We start from the raw sequence: 10,975 nt of genomic DNA on the forward strand, positions 1-10,975 counted from the left end.
AAGAAAAGAAAATTATAGACCAATATCACTAATGAATATAGATGCAAAAATATTCAACAAGATCCTAACAAACAGAATCCAGCAACACATCAAACAAATTATACATCATGACCAAGTTGGTTTTATCCCAGGGTCTCAAGGCTGGTTCAATATACGTAAATCTATAAATGTAATTCAGCACATAAACAAATTAAAAAACAAAGACCATATGATTCTCTCAATTGATGCAGAAAAAGCTTTTGATAATATCCAGCATCCCTTCATGATCAGAACACTCAAGAAAATTGGTCTAGAAGGGACTTTTCTTAAACTGATAGAGGCTATCTACAGCAAACCCACAGCCAATATCATATTGAATGGAGTTAAATTGGAATCATTTCCACTCAGATCAGGAACCAGACAAGGCTGCCCATTGTCTCCATTGCTTTTCAACATTGTAATGGAAGTTTTAGCCACCGCAATTAGGGAAGAAAAGGCGATCAAGGGTATCCATATAGGGTCAGAAGAGATCAAACTCTCGCTCTTCGCAGATGATATGATTGTGTATCTGGAAAACACTAGGGACTCTACTACAAAACTCCTAGAAGTGATCAAGGAATACAGCAGCGTCTCAGGTTACAAAATCAACATTCATAAATCGGTAGCCTTTATATACACCAACAACAGTCAAATTGAAAAAGCAGTTAAGGACTCTATCCCATTCACAGTAGTGCCAAAGAAGATGAAATATTTGGGAATGTACCTAACAAAAGACGTGAAAGATCTCTATAAAGAGAACTATGAAACTCTAAGAAAAGAAATAGCTGAAAATGTTAACAAATGGAAAAACATACCATGCTCATGGCTAGGAAGAATCAACATTATCAAAATGTCCATACTACCCAAAGCAATATATACTTTCAACGCACTCCCTATTAAAGCTCCACTGTCATATTTTAAAGATCTTGAAAAAACATTACTTCGTTTTATATGGAATCAGAAAAAACCTCGAATAGCCAAGACATTACTCAGAAATAAAAACAAAACAGGAGGAATCACACTACCAGACCTCAGACTTTACTACAAATCGATAGTGATCAAAACAGCATGGTATTGGCACAAAAACAGAGAAGTAGATATCTGGAATAGAATAGAGAACCAAGAGATGAATCCAGCTACTTACCGCTATTTGATTTTTGACAAGCCAATTAAAAACATTCAGTGGGGAAAAGATTCCCTATTTAACAAATGGTGCTGGGTGAACTGGCTGGCAACCTGCAGAAGACTGAAATTAGACCCACACCTTTCACCATTAACTAAGATAGACTCTCATTGGATTAAAGATTTAAACTTAAGACATGAAACTATAAAAATACTAGAGGAGAATGCAGGGAAAACCCTTGAAGAAATTGGTCTGGGTGAGTATTTCATGAGGAGAACCCCCCGGGCAATTGAAGCAGCTTCAAAAATACACTACTGGGACTTGATCAAACTAAAAAGCTTCTGCACAGCTAAGAACACAGTAAGCAGAGCAAGCAGACAGCCCTCAGAATGGGAGAAAATATTTGCAGGGTATAACTCTGACAAAGGTTTAATAACCAGAATCCACAGAGAACTCAAACGCATCAGCAAGAAAAAAACAAGGGATCCCATCGCAGGCTGGGCAAGGGATTTGAAGAGAAACTTCTCTGAAGAAGACAGGCGCACGGCCTTCAGACATATGAAAAAATGCTCATCATCTTTAATCATCAGAGAAATGCAAATCAAAACTACTTTGAGATATCATCTAACTCCAATGAGACTAGCCTATATCACAAAATCTCAAGACCAGAGATGTTGGCGTGGATGCGGAGAAAAGGGAACACTTCTGCACTGTTGGTGGGAATGCAAATTAATACATTCCTTTTGGAGGGATATATGGAGAACACTCAGAGATCTAAAAATAGATCTGCCATTCAATCCTGTAATTCCTCTGCTGGGCATATACCCAGAAGACCAAAAATCACAACATAACAAAGATATTTGTACCAGAATGTTTATTGCAGCCCAATTCATAATTGCTAAGTCATGGAAAAAGCCGAAGTGCCCATCGATCCACGAATGGATTAATAAATTGTGGTATATGTATACCATGGAATACTATGCAGCCTTAAAGAAAGATGGAGACTTTACCTCTTTCATGTTTACATGGATGGAGCTGGAACATATTCTTCTTAGTAAAGTATCCCAAGAATGGAAGAAAAAATATCCAATGTACACAGCCCTACTATGAAACTAATTTGGGACTCTCACATGAAAGCTATAACCCAACTACAACTTAACAATAGGGGGAAGTGGGAAAGGGGGGGGTGGGTGGAGGGAGGGGGATCGGTGGGATCACACCTGTGGTGCATATTACAGGGGTACTTGCGAAACTTGGTAAATGTAGAATATAAATGTTTTGGCACAGTAACTGAGATAACGCCGGAAAGGCTATGTTAACCACTGGGATAAAAATGTGTCAAATGGTTTATGAAGTGAGTGTATGATGCCCCATAATCATATCATTGTATACACTTATGATTTAATAAAAAAATTAAAAAAAAAAAAAAAAAAAAAAAAAAAAAAAAAAGAAAATAGTGACTAATTCTCATATAAATTGTATTGAATTTTGACCAAAGTATATTATTTGAACAAAAACTTTTAATTCAACTTGTTGATATGTTGTTTAGGATATTGCATCCTAATTTATAAGTGAAATATGTTTGTAACTTCCCTTTGTAATAATATATTTTTTCCAATTTTAATATCAGGTGCATCCAGATGAAGTAGAATGATTTTGAAGTATTTCTTCTTTTTCTATTGTCTATAAGATTTGGCATGATCTGTTTTTTGAAATTGTGTTCTATTTTTATTTATAAAAATAAATATTCTCTATTTTTTGAGACTTTGGGGAAAAAAAGAGAGTGAGAGAGTTAACTGATGATTCCATACTGAACCTCAGAGTCAAAGCATTCTATGATAGACATACTTTTATCTGACAATGTGAATGTTACTTTTTTTGCGTTATTTATTATCATTGCTCAATATTTCGTTGCAGCAATCATCTGATTTCTTTTCCGAATGTATTTATCTTCGTTTGTTCTTTACGAGGTTTTTGTTTCTAGTCCTTATCTTAAACATCGTTATTGTTATTAAATTTTAAGCCTCTTTAATTTTGTGAAGGCAAAAAGTGGAAACCAAATAAACACATGTACATGTATAGACAAAATTTAAAAACAATAAAAAAAATTTTCAGGACCTTCTGGAATGAGGGTTTGTGAAAGGCCATGGATGGACATCCATATCCACATCGTCTTGGACTTGTGAATTGGCAATTCCTTTGTACTTTGATCTACCTTTCCAATTACTATGCCTTATAAGATAATCCAGAATGTGTTGCATTCTTACAGCACATGGTAAAAGGATTCATTAATAAATAAGATTCACCACTGTCCAGGGGCAGTGTAGGATCAAAATACATTTGCAGGGAGCTGTGGATCCAGCTAGGGCCTCCACCCCTAGTTTCACATCCTACCCTCTCTTCTGCCTGTAATGCATGCTGGAACCCTTCTAAAATGTTCTTAAGTGAGGTTTTATATTTCCTAAAGTTTGACATTTCCTGAATTTTCATTAATTCTGATGACTTGGAAATTATCACCTAGTGAAATTTATAAAATCAAAGTAGCCATGTTCTCCTCAGTAAGAACTTTAAAATGCTTAGGGAGCCTGGCAAGCTAATTGGCTTTTATATATGTTGTTTCTTGCAGAACAGTTGCAATCCAGTACCAGGAAGCATGCCAGAAGGATTTCATCAAATAATAAGCAAATTACTCAGAGATCCATAATGATATCTTCAGAGTCAAGTACAGAGATACCTTTTTGAAATGACTGTACTTAAATAGAGATTTAAAACAGACTATAAATAGTTTTATAATTTTCAAAAATTCTATGTACCATAAATATGTTGTTGGGTAGTACATGGTACTTTTTTTTTTGCAGTTTTTGGCCGGGCTGGGTTTGAACCCGCCACCTCCGGCATATGAGGTCAGCGCCCTACTCTGTTGAGCCACAGGGGCTGCCCTCATGTTACTTTTTTATTGTTTCCAAAATTTTGACAAATAAAATTTATGAATGACTTATTTAAACATATTACAAATGCTATTAATATTGAAATATGCTTATGTTGACCATATCTTTGACAGATAACTTTGTTCACTATGACCTGAGTTAAGAAAATAATTTCAGATATTTTTGTTTCACATCTTCATGATTATTCAATAATTGAAGTAGAAAAGATGCTTTTGTTCCTTCCAAACCTCATTTGGTACAAGAACTTTGAACATAAAGACATAGCCAGCCAAACCCACACATGTCAGCTAATTTTTTGTCAAAATATTTTCTGTGCTAATTTCAGCTAAAAGACAATATAATTTTTATGTGACTGGTCAGTACAGAATTCCATTAAAAATTGATTGTATTATTTGTACTTAATCTACTAATCTTTGTTTTAGCTACCAGTTTAATGCCCAAATACAGTAATCGATAAACATTTTCTTACTGAGATATCACTCATTATAAGATAATTACTATATTTAATTAGATATTATTTTTGTTCATTTTTTATTAATTTATAAGCACTATGAATAGTGGGGGTTAATATTTGGTTCTGTAGTCTTTTCTTTGGACTCATGATACCTAAGGATTTGATTCTTGGAAAATTCTGCTTATAACTCGAGTGATTATTGGAAGTTTATCTATATAGATGATTTTCATGTTCTCTTTTATTAAGTTTATATAATGACATGATTGTCATAAGCAACCAGTAATGTAAATAATTATGATTTAAAATACAACACATTAATGAGAAACACTTAGGAATTCTGCTTCCAAGTAACTCAGGAACTTGATGGTATAATTTTTTGATGATATGATATCTACACATGGTCTTTATAAACTTATAAAATACATGTTCCACACATATATGTTGAGTGTTCACTAAAGGAATCACAAGAATGGTTGAAAATAAAATAAAATAAAGTGATTGCTTGCTTCCAAATTGATATACATGTTTGGCTGAGTGGTGACATGTTTGAAAAGATAATATACTTTTTTCCACTTGAAAATGGGGCTTTTGACACTTGACAGGGAAATATGAAAATTCCTTTTGACCTTGGTAAATGGTTGGCAGAGAAGCAAGTGTGTTGTAGATATTTTGTCTCAGGGGAGTAGGTGGATTTGACAGCTGGAAGGAAGAGGTTAGAGCTCATCACTTGAGTGGAGTAGGAGGAAATTAAAACTCAGAGGTAGGTCTGAACATCTTTTAGAGAGAGGAGGATTTAGACAAGTGACCAGATAAAGTTCCAGATGGATTGTTTAGTGGGTGAAGAACAGCAGAATTATGGGCTATGTATAGGAGAAAGTTCAGTGTGTGTATGTGTTTGAATTGGTAGTTTTTAAATATCAAGTTTTTATAGCTTTACATATTAACATACTATTTTATGTAAAAATAATATTCCTAATAAAATAATAAATTTTCTTAAAATGCCTGTGTTCCCCTACAAAAACCAATAATAGATTTTTTAAATTGCAAAAATCTTAATTTTTTTCTGAGAATTATTTAATGTTATTTGAATAAAGGTTTAATTAACTATGAGCACTGACTTTCTCTCCCTCTCATTCCCTCCGCCTCCTGCTTCCTCTCTCCTTTCACTCCTGTGAGTATATGGGAAATGATAATGAACACTGAGCAAGCCCTTTCATTCTTCCAAACCAAATTTCCATAACTCATCATGGCAGTGTACAGTTCAAAAGTCTCTAGAAAGCACTGTTTACAGATTCCTTTCAGTCTCTTGAATATGATGGGCTTAATTTAAACATGTGGGAAGATGTTCCTGATACTACTAGCACAGTAGATTTGTTAGTGTCTTGTTTACTAACAAAGACAATATTATGATCATAATTGTTACAAACAGATGCTTTGCATTTTAAAAAATGCACAATTAAGTTACATAAATTAGAGGAAAATGAGAAAGCCCTATCACACATCTAATATTCAGCTGGACATTTTCTTCTTTCCAATTGGTCAAATGAAAGGAAATAATCCAAGGGATTAACAAAAATGCTCATCTTTAAATAATGAAATGACATTATTTGTAATATATGGTTTCTTTACTAAAATTAGGATAATGTTATGTCTTTTGAATTATCTAAACAATTCACAGCTGCTTGGTTTTGTTATCATGAATTGGCTTCATAGCTAAACTAATTTTTGAAATCTGCTTTCTGAGATTAGCAGTGCTCTCTCCCCTAATTTGAACAAAAAATAATTGGAAAGGCACATGTATCAGCTTCCAGTTTATACAAGTTCATTTATTTGAAATCCCTTGAGCTCCTCCAATTAGAAAACAAGTTTTTGAGTTAATATCCTTCAATTGTTAAAAACTTGCGTCACTGCAAGAGCACAGTGAAACGTAAAGGTCCCAGCACACTGGCAGTTGATTGTGAGGGGATGTGATTGTTCCACATTTAGACTGGAAAGGGTTAGGAACTCTGCTTCCTAATGTGCTTAATGAATGAAAGGAAAATTGGACCCCTGAGCCAGAGTCAATGACCTAAGGGAGTGAAAAATGTTTGCAGGTTAACTAGGGCAACTGTTCCTTGCCATAATTTTCAGTGGAGGTGAACAGCAAAAGGTCCAATGAACCTCTGTCTTGATATTATCTACTTACCCACTCTTCTTCCAAATAAAAATGAATTAGGTAGATCTGGAGGCCACTAGTGGTGACCATCTTAAACTTTATGTTTTTCCCTTTTGCTACTGATTGACTCATTCATTAATGTTTTAATAATTCATTTTGGTATGTAGAATATAAGTTTACTAAGAAATTTAATGTACTATCTAATACAATTTTAAATTGTTAAGGATATAATGTGCCTTAGCATAATAGACAAAGTCAGAACTAATAACATCACAGTGACATAGAAAAAAGTGACAAAGATTACACATTCTTTTGTAATCTAATTAGTGCAAATGATTACAGAGATTCTTTTTTTTCCCCTAAAGGGTGAATTATTTCAAAGTTTTGTATAGAAATATTTGTTCCTTTTGAATTGAAAGGAGTTTTCATAAGCACAGCCAAGGCACCACCCTGCTTTTGTTCATAGATACAAAAATCACTGATTGGCTCTCCATGAGTCATTCCTGGTGAGGAATCTTATCTTAACACCTGCCTTATCTTTAACATCCTTTTCAAATTCTTGTAGAAAAACAATAACCAAGAAGGAAAAAAAAAATATTTGGGACAGGCTCCAGTTTTGAAACACCTGCCTAAGAGATAAAGACTGTAATTTTAAGCATTTGTAATGCTTTTACTTTGGGCAGGAATTTGTTCTGCATGCTGTGAGCATTCACTGACTTTCTCAAACATGTGCTTGGCCTGTGCCTGCCTTTAGTCTAGTAAATTACAAAATGACAAGATCATCTCTGTTGCCATGGGAAAATCTGTGTAGTAGAAAGTCTCTGAGGCTCTGGCTTCATAGTAAATGCATTTTATGAGTTGAAGAAACATTACAACATCAAGTCTAATGAATTAGTCAATAATCCTTTATGACTTAATTTCAGTCTGATAATGATAATCTTCAACTTAAAGTTAAAGAGGATATCCAAGATTAATGTGACCCTGTGCCAAAATAGAATCTGTTTAAAAAAAAAAAAATTACAGACAGGAACCACACAGCTGGAAACCAGAAGCACTAGTTTTACTTGGGCTATTATGAAAAGTCAGTTAACTGAATACAAAATATTTACTCTACCTCATTTATTTTTCTCCCAGTATTTAGACATGTCTCACGTTGGTGCTTATGAAGAGGTTATTGTAAGAACATAAATTTGTTTTAAAACCGTGAGTTAATTTTCTATGCAAACATCACTAATTATTAAGCAATTATCTAATTTATACCATTATATTAACTACATTGATTTTTTTTTTGTTGTTGTTTGTTTGCCTTTTTTTGTTCACATGTAAATGCTCTAACACTTACTGGGCAGTCTTGGCCTAAGGTTCATTCCAGCTGAAATCCAAGTAACCAGAAATTATTCAGAAGGAAACTGTAAGAAGGAGGTCTAAACAGAATTAAGTAGCCTCACAGAGCTTCCTTTGCAAAACCCAATTAACTACATAATAGAAAATGTCATAGTACTTAGAGTATTTTAAAACAGATAATAAAAACCCTAACTAGCTTCAGATGATCTTTCTTATATTTTGCTTTCTAGAAGTCAACTGGCACTGTTTTGATGAAAAGGAATGATAGAGAGGCAAATGAGTTATCAAAGGGCAAAGGGAAGAGTGTAAAAGATTGTGGTTTAAAACTGTGGTGGCACTGGGCATGCTTAAGCATTCCTTTAAAATGACAAGGCTTAGACAATACCAAGCACTGTACTGTTGAAGATGTAGAGAAATTGAATTCCTAGTTCTTTGCTGGAGATATAAAATATTTCAGCCATGTTGAAAAACAGTGTGGCAGTTCCTCAGAGGTATAGAGCAATTCCTTTCCTAGCTATACACCTGCTATAGAGTGAATTGTATTCAATCGTGCGATTAAATACAGAGTGTACGAGTTTGAAAGGCAAGGCTGTCTCTTGCTTGGTTTCAGAGCATGAAGTTACGTCTTTGGTTTTAGCAGGCAAGATTGCCCAAACTAGGGCTTGAGGTTACACTCCACTGTTGTGGGAATGAAGCTGACCCACTCAAGAACCCTGAAGGTGGAGTTGTTATCCCAGTAGACCTGGAAGCAGGGCCTGGAGGGCACAGGGTCTAGTCAAAAAGGATTATTCTTTAGTCTTAAGATCTAATAGAATTTGTTTACTTGGCTTTTGGATTTGCTTGGGATCTACCTATCACCTCTTTCATCTTTCTGATTTCTCCAATTGGTCAAGGAAATGTCTATCCTATTCCTGTTTCATTCTGGTTACTATTTGGGTAGCAAGTAATTTGTCTGGTTTCAATGATTTACAACTGTAGAGGAAATTTGTCCCAAAAAGAATCATACATACCTTGAGTTTCACCCATACCTAATTTAGGCAATGTGTAATTTTGGACTTGGAGTCGATGCTGGAATAAGTTAAGACTTTGGGAGCTATTGAGATGGGATGAATATATTTTTAATGTGAGAAGGACATAACATGTGGGGGTGGAGGGGTGGCAGGTAGGTAACTATTAATCTAGCCTCTCTTTCTATGGCTTTCACTTTTGGGAGTCATTTCAATTAAACAATATCATAAGATGAGTGATATTCTGGGATTGGGATTATTTAGAATAATGTTTTTAAGATTCATCTATATTACAGCATTTTATTCATTTTTGCTGAATAATATTTCATTGAGCAGACATATTAATATTTGTTTCTCCATCCATCCACTGATACTACTTTTTGGCTATTATAAATAATGCTGTTAAGAACACTCACGTACTACTTATTACATTTTAGGGGGAATATATAATTAGGAGTGGAATTTCTGGGTCATGTAGTAACTCTAGGTTTAGCTTATTAAAGAACCTCTAAACTGCTTTCCAAAGTGAGTGTACAATTTTTTACCATCCATGAGAGATAAATGAGCACAAAAGCTTTTTACTGTCTGTCTTTTTTATATTAACTATCATTGTAGATGCCAAATTGTATCTTACTATGACTTAGATTTCATTTCCCTTAGACTAATGATGTTGAATATCTTTTCATTGGTTTATTTGAAACTTATATGATATATATTCTTGGGGGCAGCACCTATGGCTCAGTGAGTAGGGCACTGGCTCCATATACCAAGGGTGGCAGGTTCAAACATGGCCCCAGCAAAACTGCAACAAAATAATAGCTGGATATTGTGTCAGGTGCCTGTAGTCCCAGCTACTCGGGAGGCTGAGGCAAGTGTCACAGCACTCTACCGAGGGTGACAAAGTGAGACTCTGTCTCTAAAAAGAAAAAGAAAAAAAAATATATATATATAATATACTCTTAGAAGAAAGTCCATTCAAATTTTTACCCATTTCTATTAAAGATGCTTATCTCTTTATTGGTGAGCCAAATTTCCTAATATTTTGATACAAGTCCCTTCATGTATTTCTGATTTGCATTTTTTCCTATTCTGTGGATTGTTTTGCATTTTTTGATGGTGTCCCTTGAACACAAAAAAATCTCTAATTTAGATTCTTGGATCTGCCAATTTTTTCTTTTGTATTTATGCTTTCATTGTCATATTTAAGATATTAAGGTTTAACTCATGGTTATGAAGATTTCCCCTTTCATTTTTATTGTTTTCTTCCTTCCATAAACATTAGATTTAGTATGATCCTCTTTTTCTAGTTTAGTTGGAAGTTTAGGTTATTGATTTTAGATCTCTTTTATATTTTTAGTATAGGACTTAATATGTATAAGTTTACCCCCAAACAGTGCTTTATATGCATCTTGCGAGTTTGGGTATCTTGTGCTTTTTATTTTCATTCACCTCAAAGTATTTTCTATTTTTGTTTGTGATTCCTTCTTTGATCTATAAATTGTTTCAGAGTGTGTTGTGTGATGTCCTCAGATTTCACAATTTCCCAAATTGCCTTATGGTATTCATGTAGACTTTTCTTTAGCTGTATAAGTTCAATCCTTTTGGAATTTATAAAGTTTTTTAAAGGGCAAAACATGTTGTATATCTTGTAGAACGACCCATGTGCACTAGAGAACAATGGATATTTGGTTGTCATTGAGCAAAACTTTCACTAGATGACTATTGAGACTTCTTGGCTTATAGAGCTGTTCATGTTTTTCTCTTTATTTTTTGTATTTGGCTTACTAATTCTATTCTTTATTGAATGAGGTAGCTGTTTTCATTAAAGTCAATCTCTCCCAAATATTGTTGGGAATTTATTCATATGTTTGGAGTCTTGGAAATGTGCAATCATTTTATCATGAAGAATTGACTCTTTTGTCAGAG

Source organism: Nycticebus coucang, chromosome 11 (genome assembly GCF_027406575.1).
Source record: "Nycticebus coucang isolate mNycCou1 chromosome 11, mNycCou1.pri, whole genome shotgun sequence".
NCBI lineage: Eukaryota > Metazoa > Chordata > Mammalia > Primates > Lorisidae > Nycticebus > Nycticebus coucang.